General features: G+C 34.7%; 1 long non-coding RNA gene across 1 annotated transcript in view; it reads right to left on the reverse strand.

The window, feature by feature from the left end:
• Window positions 1-8,026, reverse strand: part of LOC137395175 (uncharacterized) — a 44,412-nt gene extending 36,386 nt beyond the window's left edge. Inside the window, exons 1-2 of the long non-coding RNA XR_010978455.1 lie at window positions 8,012-8,026; window positions 3,022-3,099 (exon numbers count right to left, since the gene is read on the reverse strand). This is a non-coding gene — a long non-coding RNA (uncharacterized lncRNA). The remainder of the gene's footprint in view (window positions 1-3,021; window positions 3,100-8,011) is intronic.
• Window positions 8,027-20,251: the final 12,225 nt, after the last annotated feature.

The following is a 20,251-nucleotide window of genomic DNA, read 5'->3' on the forward strand; positions in this document are numbered from 1 at the left end:
TGACTGTGGCTCGAGTACCATTGTTGACTTTGTACGAGACATAGACTACAGCGAATCTATAGAATATATAAGGACATGCGTTTAAAATCTAGGGCTATTTGCTTGTCTTACCTGTGTAGCTTCTATGAGAAGTTTGTATAAAGGAAGCTTTGTTAGGGAAAAAGACATGCTCGAGGCCTTGCCAACTACTTGGTGACATCTCACAAAACAAGAGCCACTAATAAAGTTTAAGCTGTTGTGTTGATTGATGTCATTGACCTCTTTTTATTATAAATTGAGAATGGACATGAGAATACATAAATACACAAATTATACATACATAATGATATATATGATAATTATCTATATAAATTAATATACATGTATGTATAAATTATATATTAGATTATTATATTGTTACTAATTATTATTATTGTTATTATTATATTAAATTAGATGTCTTAGCTAGTTTTCCTTAGTAATCACACAGCATCACCATCTTTACAATTTTTCTCTGCACCAGAAACTCGGTCTTCCAAGCAATACTATGCATGAAAGCCGTCTTCCACACTAAAAAGCAGCATCACACAACACTTTTCTTTTTCCAATGTCAAATATCCCAATGGTAAGATGCTCTGTTTATAATACCTCTGCGATAGCCTCTAGGAGCTTTCCAAAAAACCTTTCTTCGCACAAGGTAAGCTCTGCGGTTTGTGCTAATCTGGTCTGCTCTTTAGGGACCATGTAACAATGATATCTTACTCCTTACATGTTTATGTAATAATATTATAGTGTTGTGTCGCCTTCTTTTAACAGATTAGAGATTGCATTAGAGTTAATCGAAGAAAGATCATGTCACAGCTGCGAAGATTAGCTCTCGATCTAGCTATTAGTATGGGTGAGAGTTACTTCCTGACACATCATTATAAAGAAGATACTTTTTGTGTCATGTAGGTAAATAATTTTAGAGAAATTCAGTTAAACTGACCGTCCCAACTTTATTAAAGGTCTATAGCTGCACAACACAATCTTCACTGCAATCTTTACTATAATAAGAGCTGTGTTCAATCGCCTGTTTAAAGGCATGAGTGGATGTTAAAAAAAAGAGATTGCATTGTACAGGATTAGAACACGCATCACTCCGCTTGGTAAATCAACATTCTAATAACTGTACCAATCAGCCACCTTCCCACATCTCAGCATAATTGTGCAGAGAGTTATTTGCTGTGCTTAACCTTGCAATCTTTCACGAAACACTAGACTGTTAGAGTACTAGTGATAAATTAAACTAAAATATTTTAAAATAACTATAATGTTGTTTAATTAATCTAGATACTTTTGATACAAAAAAAGTGGTTATATTACAGTGTGAGTGGTCTATGAAATTTATTCTACACAAAACAGGTGTACGTAAAATTATGTTAAAAAATTTTGACCATTATATCAAATCTACAAAAAAAAATTAAAATTTATATTTTAGAAAAACTTGTAATAAATATAATTAAGAATGCTATTAGATAATGCCATTAAATTGCAATTGCTATAGAGGCTCGTGTTGGTAACTAGCTCACAGGATAAGGATAAGGCAAAGGTGAAGGCTGAAGCTAGTTTAATAACAGCTGGATAACCTATATTAATAAACACCACTTTGTCATTACGTGTACGTGTGTCTGTTCGAGTTAATGCTATGTATTTCCACATTTTTTGCCCAACTCAATCAAATTTTCTAGGTATATTCTCCATGCCTTCTACCAGGTCACTTGAAATATTTTGGTTTGAAAACTCCATCTGGTTCCTGAGAACCAGCCTATTTAACTATCTTCGGGCTATTTGATTGAAATGAAAGAAACCCTGGGCATCACATGACTTGCCACTAGCCTTCAATAAACGGGAATTCAGTAAGGTTTGACGACCATGAGCCTATGCTATTGCACTATCAAGCAGTTCAAGTAGTCTTTTTGTGTACTTTTGGTACTTGCCAAAAAACAACAATTGCAAAAACTACTTGATTAGTATAAACAATAACAAATTGTGCAAATTCATGAAAAAAGTCTGGAATATTTTTTATACCTTGCGTTGTAGCTGACAGCAGATAAAAAGTTGGTTTATGTATTATGTTTATGTATTAGCTAGAAAGCTAAATAATAATTAAAAATAGATTATTGAATGTTTGAGTAATTCTGACTAACTCAAGGTGAGGCTTTTGCACATTGATGCTGGATTTTTTTTCAAAAGTTTTTTTTTCTTCAAATCGTTCTCCTCTTATTGGCTACATTTTTGCACTTAGGAAAGTTCCTGAAAATAAAAATCCTGCCATTAGATTGTGACTAATAAAAAAGATTTTTGGAAACTTGCACAATTTAGCAGATGTATACAACCATGATGGGCTGTATGATGACCCTTACTGAACATGGATACCGAAAATATCGATCTGTATAGCCAATAAAAATGCTGCTCACTGAACATTCATACTCTGAAGCACCAACACATTCAAGATCGCCCTTCAATCCAAGCCAATTTACTTGACATAAATAAGATGTACATGCGTGTAACAAATCAGATCAACAACACTGTGTTATCCTTTCAAGCCTTGTATGTTATGCTTTATATAAAATTTCTTTGATGTTAGTTAATTCCATAATGCGTAAAACAATGAAATACAGCTATTAATTGTAATGCGATAAAACAAGCTTTTATCTTTTGACAAGTTGATCATTGCCGCCAAACTGTTCAGTCCAGCAGATGGTCGATGTAGCGAGAATATGTATTTTTACCCCCTAGTTATTGGTATTAGCTTAATTTGTATGCAATGATTGACAAGAACCTCTTTGATGTGGGTTAATTCTGCAAATACCACTATCCACTGTGACGCGACACAATGGCTTTCATCCTGTGACAATTAATTAATTTCTGTGTGTTTTTTCCACCCATAGATGATCAACGTAATTTGATCGCTTAATGCTGTGGATGAAGACATAAGCTGAAACAAAAAATGGTAGTTTAAAGTGCCATAATCTCATAGGTCGTTGGAGTAGTACTTACAGCTGCCAGCCATCTTTACCATTGTAGTTCGATTCACAAGTGTTCTAGAGTATTTCCTGTTCGGCCCATCTTTCTCAACTAAAAAGACAAAAGATGAATAGCTGTATGTAAACTGTCTGGTTTATCTGTATCGAAGGTCAATTGCAGGTCAAGGCTGTGTGCTCACTAACTTGCTAATCTACTATCAGTTTTTGACAATTTTTGTTACAAGCATTTGTTTTGTCACGCTTGAGATTTTTGACTGATCTGCACATATAACAAGAAATGAATTTTGAATAGAAAAAAATAATTAAAAAAAATAATGATTTGGAAGAGATGTTGGCAAAATCTGCTGTATTATTTGCCAATGTTTGCATGAGACTTGGTCAACTCTTCCTGTTAGCTTCAAATTACAGATGACATAATTGGCCTGTTCTTATTAAAGCTGTTAAAAATATTGTATAGTCATAAACAAACTGAAAAAGCAAATTTAAAAGAAGAAAGCACTGAAATTGGAAAATTGACCTTGCTGACACAACTTATATAAACAATTACGATTTTTTTTATTCAAAAATGCAGCTTTCTACAAATGAAAAAAGATATTAATTTGTTTATAAAATGCAATAAATTAGAACTGCTTACAGACCAATAATTTGAAATTGTGCTGCAGTAAAACAGTAAATTTCAAAACAAGAGCTCATAGCTAAGTGCCTTTAGTAAAAAAATAGAGGACTGAACTTCTACTTTTCTTTACTAATGTTTTATGTTTGCTAAAAATTGACTTGTATAAAAATAAGGACAAAAACATAGAAAAAAAGAACACTGATGCTTTTTTTGAGATTTCAGTGTCTTTTTAAAAACTATATTAAATCATATATTATTTATGAAACACGCTTTTACTTTATTTTGTTTCTGTTAATGTTTATTTGCTAAACTTGTTATTTCATTCTGTTTGGTGTAATAAATAACCTTCATAAGTTTTGATTGTAAAACAACACAGGAGAGTTAAGTTGAGAAAACCTTGTTTTGGTTAGTTGTAACATATGGTCACATCGCTTCCTCGACACAGCAGGTTATTAGTTTCTTAGCTACCGATTATAACCACACGAACAGTGGCCTGCTGCCTTATAAGGCTGTAGAGTCAAGGCCGCAGAAAGAATTGTAGTCAAGTGTCTACCATCCTGAACCCTACCGTTTACCATCTTGTAATGACAATTTAACTTACAGGTAGGTACCCAATGTCAAAGTCTGGCCAGCCATCTTTTCAGATGAGGCTGCTCCCAAAAACATGGAAATTTATTTATTCTCTCCCATCTGATAATCATCCGTAGAGCGATGGTTTCATATGTCTATTTTCAAATTTTTTTATACTCATAAGTTTTTTTTACTGAATTAAATGTTTTCAGTGTTGAAACACTTTGAAACGCACTTTAAATCTTTGTCCTCTCGACTATAACAACCACTAAAACGTCAACAATCTAGTAGAATTTTCAGAAAGAATAAATATTTTCTATCATTGGAGATTTTGTTGGTCATTTTATGTGATCTGACTCTCATGATGATTTGAAATTAAAATTGACAAAATTCAATAGCAGATAAAATACGCAGAAAAAAAATGCTCAGACATCTTGTCATAATGACATGGCTGCTTGTCCCTCTCATTATTGACATCGGTATTGTATTCAAGTTGCAGTCGTTATGAATCCCTATTGACGTACATTTTGTTTTGTATTTGCCCATGATTGTGGAAATAAAACTTTTGTCCGAATGTTTTTCTCTAAATGCTGTGTAAACATGTAAGTACTCGATGCTGATGCGACCGTAAATCAATCACTTATACGAAGAAATAAGAAGAACATAAAGAAAATAGGAATAGGAATAAATAGGAAGCACGACTGTTTGTATCATTTTTAGGCATGTCTTTTTTTCATAGCATTTTAACTGCGATCTTGTTTTGTTAATTTTAATCTTGAAAAATTCTGGCAGTCAGATCATTTAAAGGAACAAACAAAATCTCAAAGGATGGAAAAATCTTTGCTATAATAAGCCGTGTCCGTCTGGCTGTCCGTCCCAAGTCACGCTAAAAGCATTAGGAAAAACGATTGCCTCGCATGGGAAGCAAGCTCGGGTATTTAGAACTGAAGCAAAGCACGCTACTGCTGCACCACCTGATCAATTTTCTACGTTTAAGAATAATTAAGCACATAGTTATTACCCATAATGCGCAAGACTGTCAGCGTACTAGTAGCTATCATTTCTGATATAAATTTACTATAATTCGATGTGATCAGATTTTCTAAATGGAGTTATTTTGATTATTTTTCATTTAACCAATGTCTTGAGCAGGTGAGTGACCGTCTAAAACCATGAAACTGCACTTAGTCACTCTGGTTGCACATTCCCGTTGGTATCTCTGGTTCCACTACAGACACATGGTTTAGTTCTATGACGTAGAGTGGTTCCAGCCACCTTGACTGATGGTTAGCCATCACGGAACTCTGAAGCACTAATTATTAGACAACAGGTAAGCTGAGCACACTAACTACGTTGTTGTGGAAAATTATTGCTTGACGCACAAGGAAGACATGTGTCACAGTAAGATCGCTGTCTCACTGGGCTAAACATGAGTAAGCTTGGTCAGCACATTGACCAATCGCCAAAGTCGCTGCTGCATCTGACCCGTTAATCTGGCAGCTAATAACAATTACTAACCACATTAGATAATTAGTGACGACAGCGTGTATGTCATTGTTTTCTAAAATCTGCTTTTTGCGTTAGATAATGAGACAGTAGTCGAGCTGCCGCGTTCAAAACTGACAAATCCTAATAAAAAATTATATCTATCAGCTGATTTCTAAACTTACAGCTTTTATTATAAAAACCGCTGCCTACATAATATATTACAAAAAATTGTTTGCAGAGAATTCTTAGAAATCCAAACTCTTTGCCCCTGAGTCAAGCTGCATTGAGCAATTGAACGGGCAGAGCTCAACTGATTCTAAAGTTGGGTAGAGAGCGCATCGAAGAAGACATGCTAACTCCTGCGTGGGTCACATATTATGCTTTGTGCTAAATGTATAGTGTAAGACCCATCACCACTGTTATCTAAATAAAACTTATAGTCTAATAAATATAATATATTAGAATAAAAAGTATGTAAAGTTACTTTATCTTTAGACTTCCAACTTCAGAGTTGATAAAGGAATAAAAGTCTAAAATATTTGTGATTTTTTATTGGTTAATAGAAAGTCAGAAATATTGGAATAAAAGTCAGAAATATCGTTTTTTGTGCACAGGCTGTCAAAATGTTTCAATTTTTTGTCTAAAAGTTAAAATAACAATAATGATACTGTTTTTACCACGTTTAATGTTTAACTTACAGCCACATTTTAGAAAGAGGCTTTCATCATGAGGTATGACAAAAAGGCCCGTGGAAAAAAATGTTGCAGAGTTGAGACAGCTAGTGCAAACGCCATCGAACTATTTAGCCAGGCTATGTCACCTTTCTTGTCAACTTTTAGTTTTAAAAACTTATAAAATCATTTTTTGCAAAGGATTTTGTAAGTTTTTAAAACTAAAAGTTTCTCTACAATCACACTGTGTAACTTATCAGTGAGTTTGAGAGAAAAATGAAAAACTTTAATACTGATCGAAATAATTTCCAACTGTTTTCTCAAATAAACAACACCCACACGTACTTAAAATTGTGAGACAATAGGGTAAGACAAATTGGCCCAAATAACTGAGGGCACAACAGAAGAAATTGGCCCAAATAACTGAGGGCACAACAGAAGGAATTGGCCCAAATAACTGAGGGCACAACAGAAGAAATTGGCCCAAATAACTGAGGGCACAACAGAAGAAATTGGCCCAAATAACTGAGGGCACAACAGAAGAAATTGGCCCAAATAACTGAGGGCACAACAGAAGGAATTTCTTCAAGAAGGCTCCTAGTTCTAAGGCTCCACATCTATCAATGTAGTTCATAAAATCTTCATGAGGAGCTTTTTCAGAGATCTGCTAGTTAGTACCACCCAGAAAATGCCTAAAACTAACAGTATGGGACTATGCATCTATGGTGCAGGCTGACATCTCGTCGTACGTATCTTGTGTTGGTCCTATACAGAATGCCAACTCAAATAACTTTAAGTTGCCACCATAAAACTTATATATTTTTAGCATTTAAATATACTGTTTATGATGTTATATTAATAATTCCCATTTTGCCATTGTGTGTGTATTTACCAGACGGCGTGAACGCCATGCGCTTTCACATTTAGTCACTAGTTTCATTCAAACTTCATACGCACATGCTCCGTACCTTCTACCAGGTTGCTACAATATTTGGTTTTAAAACTCCATCTGGTGTCTGAAAACCAGCCTCTTAAACCCCCACCTTAGTAGACTTTATTAGAAAGTATCTGTAATTTTTTATCATTTGCTATTGTTTTTTGTGTTTGATGTGATCTGACTGTATTGATGTTTCAAGATTAAAATTGACAAAACTTGATTGCAGTTTAAATGCTTTAAAATAGTTAAAACATCAAAAACAGTATCCAAATGATAAAAAATGCCGATACTTTTTGATAGTCTGTTAAAATTTTGTTTTAGTTCATATTTAATCTGTACAAACGTTAAGGGTTTCACATTTTTTGGCCAGATCTTGTTCAAACTTCGCATGCATATGTCTTCTGCCAAGTTACAAAAAATATTTGATTTTAAAACCCCATCTGGTTCCTGAGAACCATGCAGCCCCTTAAACCCCCCCTGCAGGCTCTCTGATTGATAATGGAAGATATTCCAAGCACCATCAAACTTACCGCTAGTCATTCCTAATTTTACTTGTGTTTGACAATATGTTTGTTAATCATGATAAGTATTATTGCTATTATTCACTATTCATTACGACTATTATTAATTTTGCTCGTGTTAAACCATAAAAAACTGGTTGAAAATCAAAGAAATCCTGGGCAACGCTGGACACTTTGCCGGTATTATATACAAATCCTACCTTTTGGACAGGCAGCCTTTCACCAGCTTGTTTTATATTCTAGTCAAAATGCTACAAATAAATAATAAAGCCAGTAAATGAATGCTAAAAGAGTTAAACAAGTACAAATAGTAACACTAGTCAGTATTAAAAATGCACTGAAATATGAAATGTCTGAACATCAATAAAACTGCGTAACACGAAACACATTTTACACTCGTTTGACCTTTGATTTGACCTTGGAATTAACCTTTGATTTTAACTTGGAATTGACCTTTAGTTTGACCTTGAAATTGATCTTTGAAATCACCCTAACAACTATAAGTGATTGCCAAGTTGGAATATGGCCAGATTATTATAATCGTAGTCTGGCTGTTTTGGAGAAACACCCCTCTAACAAGGATGTGCTATTTAACGCATTAAGACAACTATGCGCAAAGATATAAGGCACCACAGGAAGTTACTAATAAATATTAATGTTTGGCTGCCTTGGAAAACAGTTTTATACACTTTTGCTATCCTAAAATATTTAGATGTTCAGATTTATTTGTAAATATCATAAACAAGAATTTGTGATAATTCCATACATCTTGGTGGTAAATATTAAACATAGAGAAAGAATGCATGCTACCTGCATCATCAAAAACCTCTTTCTGTCGCCGCAAACCTTTTAACCTAAGATAAACTTGTCCTGAAGATAACCTTGTTGTTTAGAACAACAAGGAAAAACTGTGGTCTAGATCTCTTAACAAAAATTTTTCTGTATGGAAGCTTGAAACTCTTGATAAATGGCCTAAAAAGCATTTGCTACTGACAACACCAAACGGATGGCTTCAAAAGAAACTTGTTTTGGCTACAATTTGGCTAAATATAAATTTAGTGACTCTCTGCCTCTAGATTAATAGCATAAGTTAATGGGTTATTTTCTTGAATAGCTATTCCATGAGTACAGAAGTCTGGTTACAGAAGAGATTGAACATGACTCATGATAATAAAGACTTCAAACAAGACAATAAACAGTTGTGCCTAGATAGTATTTTTCTGACTCAAAATAGTTCTACTGATTACTAAACGAGAAAATAAATCGCAACCATTTTGATAAAACGAAACTGGTTGCTAAGGCCAATCGCTGGAGAAAAGTAGGTTACTATTTGATTCCTAGAAAGACCACCCGGCCGTAAAAAGGACAGATGATCTCAAATTTCTCCCCTGTCAAATCAGCAAAGCTGATTACTGACTCTGCTGCACCACCCTAAACAAAAATCTATTAGAAGATGTTTACATTTTTCAAATTAATTTGACCTGTTGCTATGATTATCAGAGGTGCACACCCAGATTTACACCGAGTTTAACAGCCAACTCATGCGTGTTACTCTACTTGTTGTCATTGACAAATTACTATAATCGTAAAATGTGAATAACGCCTTTGGTTGTTGTTGAGGTTAGCGGTGGCAGCGCAATGGAAATGCGATAGGAAGCAACTGGCAGCAAGGGGTGTGGTTACGTGAAAAATAATGCACTGATTCACTAACTTTACGTTTAAGCAGCTGCCGAAGGCATGTAACAGCTTTGATGACATATGTTCTATTATATGACAATGGCGCTTTCATTTGACACGACTAATTAGCATTTGGCTGGGATCAATATCTAATGATATCCTTTACACAACGTCAATGAATTTAAAACTATAGTTACTATAATAACACAACACTTTTGTATATGGTATTCACTAACACACTATATTTACTATTTGTGATTAGCTTAGAAATGAGTGTTAAATATTGTCACATACCAACACACGCTGATAGAACTTTCTGTAAACGCACGGTGACAATACCTTGTGCAAGCTATTAGCACACACTGACAGATTTATGTGTAAAAAATTAGAAAGCAACTATGAACCTGCGAAAAAACAATAGAAATGCAATGATAGAACCTTGTATGAACAAAAAACACAGCGTTAAAATGTGTGTAAGCAGTAACCTACTAGCTCTAGATCTATGAAGGAACAATAGACACATAGCTGTAGAACTTGGTGTGAACAATAGACACATAGCTGTAGAACTTGGTGTGAACAAATAGACACACAGGTGTAGAACTTGGTATGAACAAATAGACGCACAGCTGTAGAACTTGGTGTGAACAATAGACGCATAGCTGTAGAACTTGGTATGAACAATAGACACATAGCTGTAGAACTTAGTATAAACAATAGACACATAGCTGTAGAACTTGGTGTGAACAATAGACGCACAGCTGTAGAACTTGGTATGAACAAATAGACACATAGCTGTAGAACTTGGTATGAACAGTAGACATACATCTGTAGAACTTGGTATAAACAATAGACACACAGCAATTGTTACAGAACTTGGTATAAGCAATAGGCATACAGTTGCATTACTTGGTGGGAACTGTGAGCAAATAGAGATAAAACCGTGTTTGAACAAGAGACACACACTAATAAAATTGTTTTAAACGAGCAACACAATGACTGAACTCTGTATTAATGATAATCGAATTGTGAGACAACGTGCGACATAAACAAAACGAAATATTAAAAGAAATAATTGATGATCCTAAAGGGCTTACCAAGGTTAGGCAAGATATATCGGCACCATGTATTTATTTCCTTTGTATAATTTTTTTTAAAGCCAGAAGATTATTATTATTATTAAAACTTTCAACTAACCGAAGCGAAGCGACTCAGCTGATTCATAAACTGGTAAACTTCATAAGCTGACTAAACACCTGGTGTCTAAGCAAACAGAGCACTGAACAGACGCCATTAATCCAAAGAAATCTGAAGCATTCCAAAACTTTTGCATAGTTACACAGTTCTCAGAGATTTAATAGGCTATTAGTCTTGTTATTGAGCCAAATTATAAGCACTTCAAAAATTGGGTCATACTAACCCTTTTAAAAATGCCTGACCTAATTAGAACACAAAGCCTACCAGGAACAATAACGAAAGTGTGTCAACTATATGCAGCTTACTTGTGCATGTGAAGTTGTTAGTGAAATGATACCTTTAGTGTGTGAAGATCCCCTCAAAGATTGAGTATGTTGTTTGCTCAGCTTACTGCAAGCAGAAGCTGTCAGTGTTTTTTAAGAGCAATGCTGTACAGACAATGGCTCTGTGAGCTTGGCTGGAAATTTCCGAGCCCAGTTGCAAGGAAACCTCGTTGACTGACATGCCCAGTTGCAGAAACCACTTCAAGGTTGGATACCATTTTTGCTTAAACCAAGGAAATGCTGACCATCACCTGTACTTCAAAATATGCATAGCTGTCTAACTACTTAAATCTGCCAATGAAACAGCCGAGTGTTGAACCATCATTGGGTACAGCAACCACTGGTGTTGCTTTCAAAATAGTTTGAACTATCTCTCTCTCTACGTACCATGCCCTGCGAGGATGTAGGCAATCAGGGTTCTCCACCACTCTCTATCCCTTGTTTTATAGGCCATTTTAACTATAGGCTGCCTAATTTTCCGAAAACAATTGACTATAAACTAGCAAGAAAATTGTGTAGAAGTGGACAACACAAAAGCAGGTTTGTGAGAGATCATTGTATCATAAAAAAGTGGAGTTGAGAAAGAAGGCACAATAGCAGTGGTCAAAAAATCTAAGTAGCTTGAAAAAAAAACAACTTTATAGACCAGCTTTTGATTTTAAAACCGACTGCGACAAAGTGTTGGTGGGTGAACCATCAAGAATTACTGCCGAGTCACACCGATGCCGCTAATAACGTAATTTTGTAATCCATCCATCCATCGATCTATCGATCTATCGATCCATCGATCTATCGATCCATCGATCTATTGATCAATCGATCTATCGATCCATCGATCTATTGATCCATCGATCTAGATCCATCGATCTATTGATCCATCGATCTATCGATCCATCCGTCGATTCATCGATCCGTCCATCTATCTATCTATCTATCTACCTATCCGTCTATCTATCTATCTATCTATCTATCTATCTATCTATCTATCTATCTATCTATCTCCCTATCTCCCTATCTATCTGTCTATCTACCTACCTATCTATCTATCTATCTATCTATCTATCTATCTATCTATCTATCTATCTATATATCTATCTATCTAACTATCTGTCTATCTATCTATCTATCTATCTATCTATCTAACTATCTGTCTACCTATCTATCTATCTATCTATCTATGTATCTATCTGTCTGTCTGTCTGTCTATCTATCTATCTATCTACCTATCTACCTATCTACCTATCTACCTATCTACCTATCTACCTATCTACCTATCTACCTACCTACCTATCTATCTGTCTGTCTGTTTGTCTGTCCGTCTATCTGTCATTCGTGTCAAATGGCAGTATCTATGGCAGGTTATCCATTTTTAATTCATTGGTGACATTAAATGACCTCCCCAGAACAGGTTACTATGGCTTAAATTGGAAATTTAAAAAAAATAGAGGTGTCAAGCGTTATCTCTTCCCCACCATTAGTTTGATCAGAGAATGAATTCTATTGACAAAAGTCAAGAGTAAACAGCCCTACCACATTGCCATGCTTCAAATATTGGTCCTTTGTAATCATTTGGTCTTTCGTCCAAATATTGGACGCATACTGCGTTGCAGATTTGACTTCAAAGGATGTCTTTTACTACAATGGTTATTCTTTGGAAAATAAATCTCATGAAGAACCATTTGATGGGTAAAAATGGTAACCTCTACAACTGCTCCAAAAAATATCTGGTTTGTAGCCAAGACTATATGACGTAAGTTCTGCTGTGGTTCATAACGGTTTTGCATAATAAAAAACTAAAATTGATTTCATTTTCAATAAAAATTAACTTATAAAAAGCTGGTTCCTACTAAACTTTAAAATAATGGACAGGAAAAAACCACTCTGTTGTACATTGATAGCAATAAACAACCTAACTATAGTAACAAATGTGTAAAACGTGCTCGGCAGAGTATTAGCCTTTGATCCTACTTTAACTTGAGTATGACAATTAATTAAAATTTATGAAACGCAGATAAAGACCATGTTCCTTTGATTTGACTGCATGAAATTCGTCTGCAGGTATTTTTTAAACTATTTAGTGCGCCAAGGATATCTCCAAAATATCAGAACAAAGTAATTAGAAACCGCAAGAGGACCTAACCAAAATGTCTACCAACTGGTATAACTTTGACCAATAAAGCTACATCTCATAACCATCTCCATAACTTCTATAGCCATCTTTAGGGCTGTTTACCAAAGACTCTGTACAGTTTAAAAGTTGTTGCATTTCTCTGCAATTCAAGGCAAAAACTGTTGGCTAGTCATTTGTTGGAAGTATATGGTCTGTGTGACACGGTTTAACATTAATTGTATTCTATAGCAACCATATTGAAAGGTATGCTAAAAGCCTAATATCCAAGCCTAAGACCCAAGTCATTCGTGTTAACTCAATGATTTATGTCACTAAGGAAAAGAACTGACTAACTATAGTGCAAATATAACTTTTTGCTTAATGCCGATATCTTTCATTCATATTTTCTGCGTATCCTTATTCTCTTCACTGACTCAATCCTGTTTTAACCACGACGTTGCGCTAATCCATTTTGTAATTATAGGCCATGCATGCTAACGTTCCACACGCGCGGTAATCAAGTGAGCCAGATTAAAATATTTCTAAGCGCGTTTCCTCATTGATTGACTAGTATCAATACATGAGATCTTTTTTTAACCTTTTCCGTTCAACATCTGTTGTCTCGATTTATTTAGCAGAAGGAAGGTGAAAGTGTCAGAGTCAAAGCCTGCATTCTTCTCGTTCTTAACAAGAAAATTCAATCGAAATTTCTGATAGGAAATAAAACGGATATCTAGAGGGATGGTCACACAGGATTTGACTTTAAGCTTTAGACTTTAAAATCAGCTTACTTGAAGTCAGAACTTACAAATAACCAGTTTTGACTTTGCACAATTTAATTCAACTCTTAGCAACAAAAGTTTGTATTTGATTGAACAACTTGTTAGTATAGCCAATGCAACATTCCCTTTGCTCACGGTTGATTTAATCGTAGCTGAGAACACAATGCATTATTCACAATGTATTTCTTGTTCTAATGTCATAACATACATTAGAACAAGAAATACAAAGAACATTATTAATTTTCAGAATTTAATTAGAGTAAGCATGGCCACCTCTTGCGAACTTCATTTTTGTTACTTTTTGCTGAAATATGTTCCCTTCAAAACTGTTGGTTTATTTACCATATGGTCCGGTTTAACTCTCTTAACATCTGGTTGAACACTGATTCAGTCACCACTGATGACATCACAATTAAATGAGCAGTGCAACAAGAAAAGATGGCTGTGAGCTAAATTTAATCCTTCAGACGGCTGAAAGCTGATAGACCCGCTGCTGAGAGTGTCTTAAATGAAAGAGATGAACACAAAATTTAAAATTTGTTTATTAGGTGATTAAACGTGATTAAAACATCCTCACATATACTGAAACACATTTGTGTGCTTCAAAGATATTGTTTACGTCTGTAAAGGCTCGAGCCAGACAGGCCAGGCTCGAGCCAGACACAGATAACGGATGTCCACACAACTGAAGATATTACCATTGAAAACCCTTAAATGCAAAATATTAAACCTCAATAGATGGCTTGGTTAATCAGCTATGATTAGGTCTATTTTGATTGGCTTACTAGATCCATTATGTAACCAAAGTTCCTGTCTTGTCAGGAAAGAAGTAATGATATTCATTGGGTCACTTTCATCTCTGATAAATGGTTGCCAAATTTGGTGGTTAATCGAGTAGAGTAGTCAGAGACCAGTGAAGAATAATTGGTGGTGAACCAGAAGGCAAGCTTTACAAAAATCGCCACTGTGCCAATGTCATTGTGCGCTCCATGAACCAAAGCAAATTTTTTTTCAGCAAAAACTATTAATTGTTACAATATTCGGTGACAAGTGAGAGCCGAATAAAACGACTTGCATAAACCTAAAGTTACCAGGTAACACAGCATTCTGTGGTTAAGTGGAATGAAGAACAGTTACAACATAGAACATTCTGGATATCCTAAATTAGTTTTGTTTGCTTCTTTGTATAGCAGAAAGAAATCGAGGAGTAGATATATTATCTATTACATATATATTATATATATTAATATATACATTATATTTCTGTTACATAGTCAGACAGAAAGACGCCAGCAGTTTCAATCTGTAAATGCTTTTAAATTTAGAAATACCTGACCGGTGAATAAGTCAATAGGTCCTGTTTGCGTTGTTTGCTAGGTTCTTCCGAAATTTATATTCAGTATCGTACCACGCGCCAACTGGTTATCTAGCGAGGCCCTTTTATAAAGGTCACAAGGTCAAAAGCTCTTATTCACCAGCCCTAATGTTTGGCTCTTCCAAATTTAATATTCGGTATCGTACCACGCGCCAACTGGTTATCTAACAAATAATTATATATAGGTCAACGGATCCAAGAATCTTATTTAAGACCCAACTCTGGTGTACTCAGCACTGACAACGGTTTCCTTATAGCAGTAGCGTATTGACACACTTCTATATGGCGCTGGATTGCCGTCATGAGAAGAGCTGTGTCGCTCTCAATCTCTCAAAAGAAACACCCATGTGATGTACCATCATTGCACCATATAAAAGACTTTAGCGACCGATAGCCTCACACTTGCGCAAAGGTCTTGCTTTCCAAAAGCATACAACCTTGACAGAAGGCGACGTACAACCATTGCTTTCCAATGGCGCTCTATGGAAACATGATCTGCTTGGTGGCCCAGCGTGGCAGTTAGGCACTGGTGCACCCTGGTGCCCCCTGGTGCCGATAGACTATCATTGTATCGAAACTTAGTGTTATTCAATTTTGTTGAGCAAAAGTCTCCCGTCTTAATGACAAAAATCAGTAAGAATTTCATCGAGCTAAAAAAGCAAATGTTTAAGGTTACTGTCCCCTCCATGACCACCAAGCCTTCAGATTAGAGGATGATGCTGCTATGCAGCCAGCCCATGTAAAGCTAATTTATCAACCCTAAATATAATCATTCAAAGTTGCCAAGTAGCAGTCTATAAAAGTAGAGATCGTGAGAGAGCCAATAATACAAGATCATACAAAAAGGTTAAATTATTACATACATAAATGCTATCATCATACTCTTCTATCTATCATACTCTTGGCAGACTGGAAATTTTCTTGATAAAAATAATATGGTAAAACTAAGGCGTGAACCCAAAGCCTCAGGCTAACAATGCCTGCTGCAGAGATGATGAAACAAAAGTTATTTGTACTAGAAAACAATTACATAAACCAACTAAAATAGAATAACTGAAAAAGTGTAAGTTGTAGACAAGTTTATCATTTCCAGAAGTACAAAACAAATGCGTTAAGTTTCTTCTTTTACTCTTCATTTCACACGATCTTTCTTAAAGGTTGACTTGCAACAAAATTCACATTATAGGTATTTGGTATCAAAAGATTCACCATGTCTCACTCGGCTGTGTTGTAGGTGCAAAATCTGTGGAAATAGGTGCAAAATTTCTATAAAAATATGTTCACAGAAATACTTCACGAATGCGTGAAGTATATTTGTAAAAATATTTCGACGAATGAGGTTGCATGAAAGTGTAAACAGAAGCACATCGTGTTCAGCTACATCCCCTTTGAGCCGTTTTGGAACGGGATTCCAACCTACGGCGTTTTCATGATGACCGCGAGTAACTGTTTGTTTTTAAGCTTTTAAGAGCTTTTAATCACATTTCTACATATTTTGCACCGACAACACAACAGAGTAAGACATGGGGAGCCTTTTGATACCAAATAACTGTAATGTGAATTTCGTTGCAAGTCAACCTTTAAAGAAACATGCCGATAGCATTTTTGTCACTACTTACTAGAATACAAAATTAAAAATAGCTAGCTTTTGAGCTATTTCTCAAGAAAGCTTTTGACCTCATAAATTACACTCTCTCATTGTTCATCCCTGTGTTACCATGTTCCCTCCTTGCTTTATACAACCTTTTTTGTCAAAGTGTAAACAATGATGAATTTTTTGAAAGCAGCTGCTAAAATTAAATTAGTCTTTTTAAAAAATTATGCTCAATATATTTCTATTTTTTGGTAATTAAAAAAAGGTTTCATTGCATTCAATTACAAGTATACACATACAAATAGTCATATCAGGCAGTATACCATCATCCGAGGAATATATCCTCTCTTAAAGACGGAGTTTCAACAGTTTTATAACCGCAATCAAGTTTTGTCAATTTAATCTTGAAACATTCTGGAATCAGATCAAACATCAAAAAACAATTGGAAATAATAGAAAAATACCGATACTTTCTGATAAAATCTACAAAAATGTTGTCGAAGTTCATCTTTAAATGTGCAAACGAGTCATTGCGCTGAGTTGAAGATAATATCAGAAGATTTGCCTTGGAGATTGGTATATATATATATGTAAGTTTTCGATAACCGAAATACAATTTTTAACTGTTGCGCTTTGTTACTTCCTTAAAACATAAATGTTAAAAATAGATATAATCAGGTGCATCATCTGTAAGGTTGCCCAAAATTTTGTTAAAAACCTGGATACTTGCCTAAAGTTGTCAGACCAATCAACAAGATATTGCTAGAGGGCGGCGCTTACAAGTGCCTCGCATGCCGCCAAGAACCACGAACAACATTCATCATATGATTCATCCGGTTCTACCTCCGATTTTCTCAGTCCAAATCTCAGTTGATTCACAGACACTGAAGGACAGGTGCTCTGGCACCTTCAAATTAGCAATGTCAAATGACTATTAATTAAAAACGGCTCTTTTATATTTCTTGAACTATTTAAAATTTATTGATTTATTTTTATTTATTGAAAAGTGGCTTTGTAGGTGGTGTGCTCACTCTGCTGCCTAACTTGCCACCATAACTGTTGCTTTAGCAAAAATAGTTGCAGTGAGTTGAACAAGGCTCTATAATTAACAGGCAGCCTTAAGGATTAAATGTTTCGGATGATACGAAACAAGAAGGGGCATTCTCGACTGACAGATTTCGAAAAGCGCTATTTCGGCTTATAAGTTTTTATATGGTGTCCAGAAAACTGGAGCTCACACTTTTTTAAATGCTACAAACTAGAATAATAATAATAATATATAATACTATAATATAATTATGTATAATAATAATTTAATAAATGATAGAAAATAATTAGTGTGTTCTCAAAATTTTAATGCTACCATTTTATTAATTTAAAAATACTTTGAAATAAATTGTTTCTAATATAAAGTAACTCTTGAGCTTACAAGCAGTGATAAATGTTTGTTTTTTTAATACTGGTTAATGGTTAACGGTAATAAAGAAAAAAATGATCTGCTGTCTTTCAACATCTGGAAAACTTGACCGATAAGTATATTTTGACAAAATCGTTTGAAAGTTTCAAAATGGCCATTTAGTTTACAGCCGCACATGATAGCAGAAAAAATCTGTTGACCTCGCTGGCTCTAATAAACCACCTGATTTCATCGCTCGCAAGCTTTGATATCTAGGGTCAAATTTTAAAATTGTTGAAAAACAGGTTTGTTGTAGATCAGCCAACTTAATACTGGCTTAGCATGTTGTTCAGACCTAATACTGGTTATAAAAAGACACCACCACTGGCAGTTTGCCCTTGAATATATTTCGCCTTCCATCATCAGTATCAAAGACTTACTACAGTCAAAAGCATTTCCTTAGATGATTTTAATGGGTTTCTAATGAGGTTTATGTAGTGTCTACTTGTTGTCTGAAAAACCTCTGTTCAGCCATCCATCAGCTACCTAATTATTTTACAGATCAGCGTAAAAACATCTAAACAGTGTGAATAAGAAATTAACTGAAACTATATGTAGGATTAAATATAAAACATTTAGTTTTTATAACCCTGAGAATTGTTACATATTATCTGAATCTGAGATAATATGTAACAATTTTAATATAAGTAATATGATTAATTAAGATAATCTTAAGTATCTCAATTAATCTTATTATCATATTATCTGTAGTCTATTTTTCAAGCATGCCAATGTTTTTATTACAACTTTTTAAACATAATTAGCAGGTTGACCAAAAAACTACATGTTCAAGGCCTACTTTCATCCTTCTTTTTCAGTTTTGCAAAAGTTACAGCGTTAGTAAATTTACCGTTTTCAGAAATTTTGCAAGTAAAATTATCCTTGTTTTGAGAAATTATAAAAATTGCATGCTTATCCTTTTCAGTAATTTGTGAAAATGGAAAAAATTGGTTCGGGGAAAAACCGACTTAGCCAATAGGATGCATGTAATTCAAAGATGTCCTGAACAAACCCAAATTGATTGGATCTATTGTCAATACCGTTAAAGATGTGTACGAAACATATTATTGTCAAAGATCGACTTGCTCATGTGGAATTTTATACCTTAGTCCATTGTTGCAACACTAACAGAACAAATTTAATTATAATTAAATTATATTAATTTAATTGGTTCGTATCTGAGATCTAGTTTTACAAGTTAAGATAGAACATGGCGACATGTGGTAGATTTTTTAAGCCGACTTCCATGCTCTCCCAGTCAGATACATCGAAAAAACCTTTTTTTAAAATTCTTGGTTGATGAAGGTAGTTAAGCAATGCAAACATATGCTGTTACACACCGGCTGTGAAAAAAGATAGTGGCAGGTGCTGCCGCTCAATCAGTAGAAAAATTTACCTGTGACACTTTGTGAGCTGTTTATATAAATCCTACTGCGTTTTACTTTTATAATATTCTTTATTTGGAAGTTTTTTATGAATGTAATTTACTCATTTTATGTAAACTTACTACAAACATAAATGACCAAACTTACCACAATGTTTTTAGCAAAAATGATGATCAAGTCAGTTTTGTTAGAATCAAATAACATTGTTCATGTAGCATTTAGTTAAACAAGCTGTGTTAGTGGCTCATCACTCTATGAAGACCTCAGCACAGATAGACTCCTCAAGCTATCTGATGCCGATGAGTCGACCTCGTTAGTAGATGCACAATAAGAGAGACTAGCGCTCAGAGGCAACGACTACTGATTGGATCGGACTGACCTTGACCTAGGAATGTGGCATTTCTGTACAGATATCATTTAATTTTTCGTTAAGCAATGGTACAGTAGACTTTCGTGAGTTGATGAGCTATAGTTTTACGATTTGCTGTATGGCGCTCACACGACATAGAGCCTTCGTGCGTCGACTTAACATTTATTGCACAGA

The sequence above is a fragment of the Watersipora subatra genome, chromosome 4 (genome assembly GCF_963576615.1).
Source record: "Watersipora subatra chromosome 4, tzWatSuba1.1, whole genome shotgun sequence".
NCBI classification, from domain to species: Eukaryota; Metazoa; Bryozoa; class Gymnolaemata; order Cheilostomatida; family Watersiporidae; genus Watersipora; species Watersipora subatra.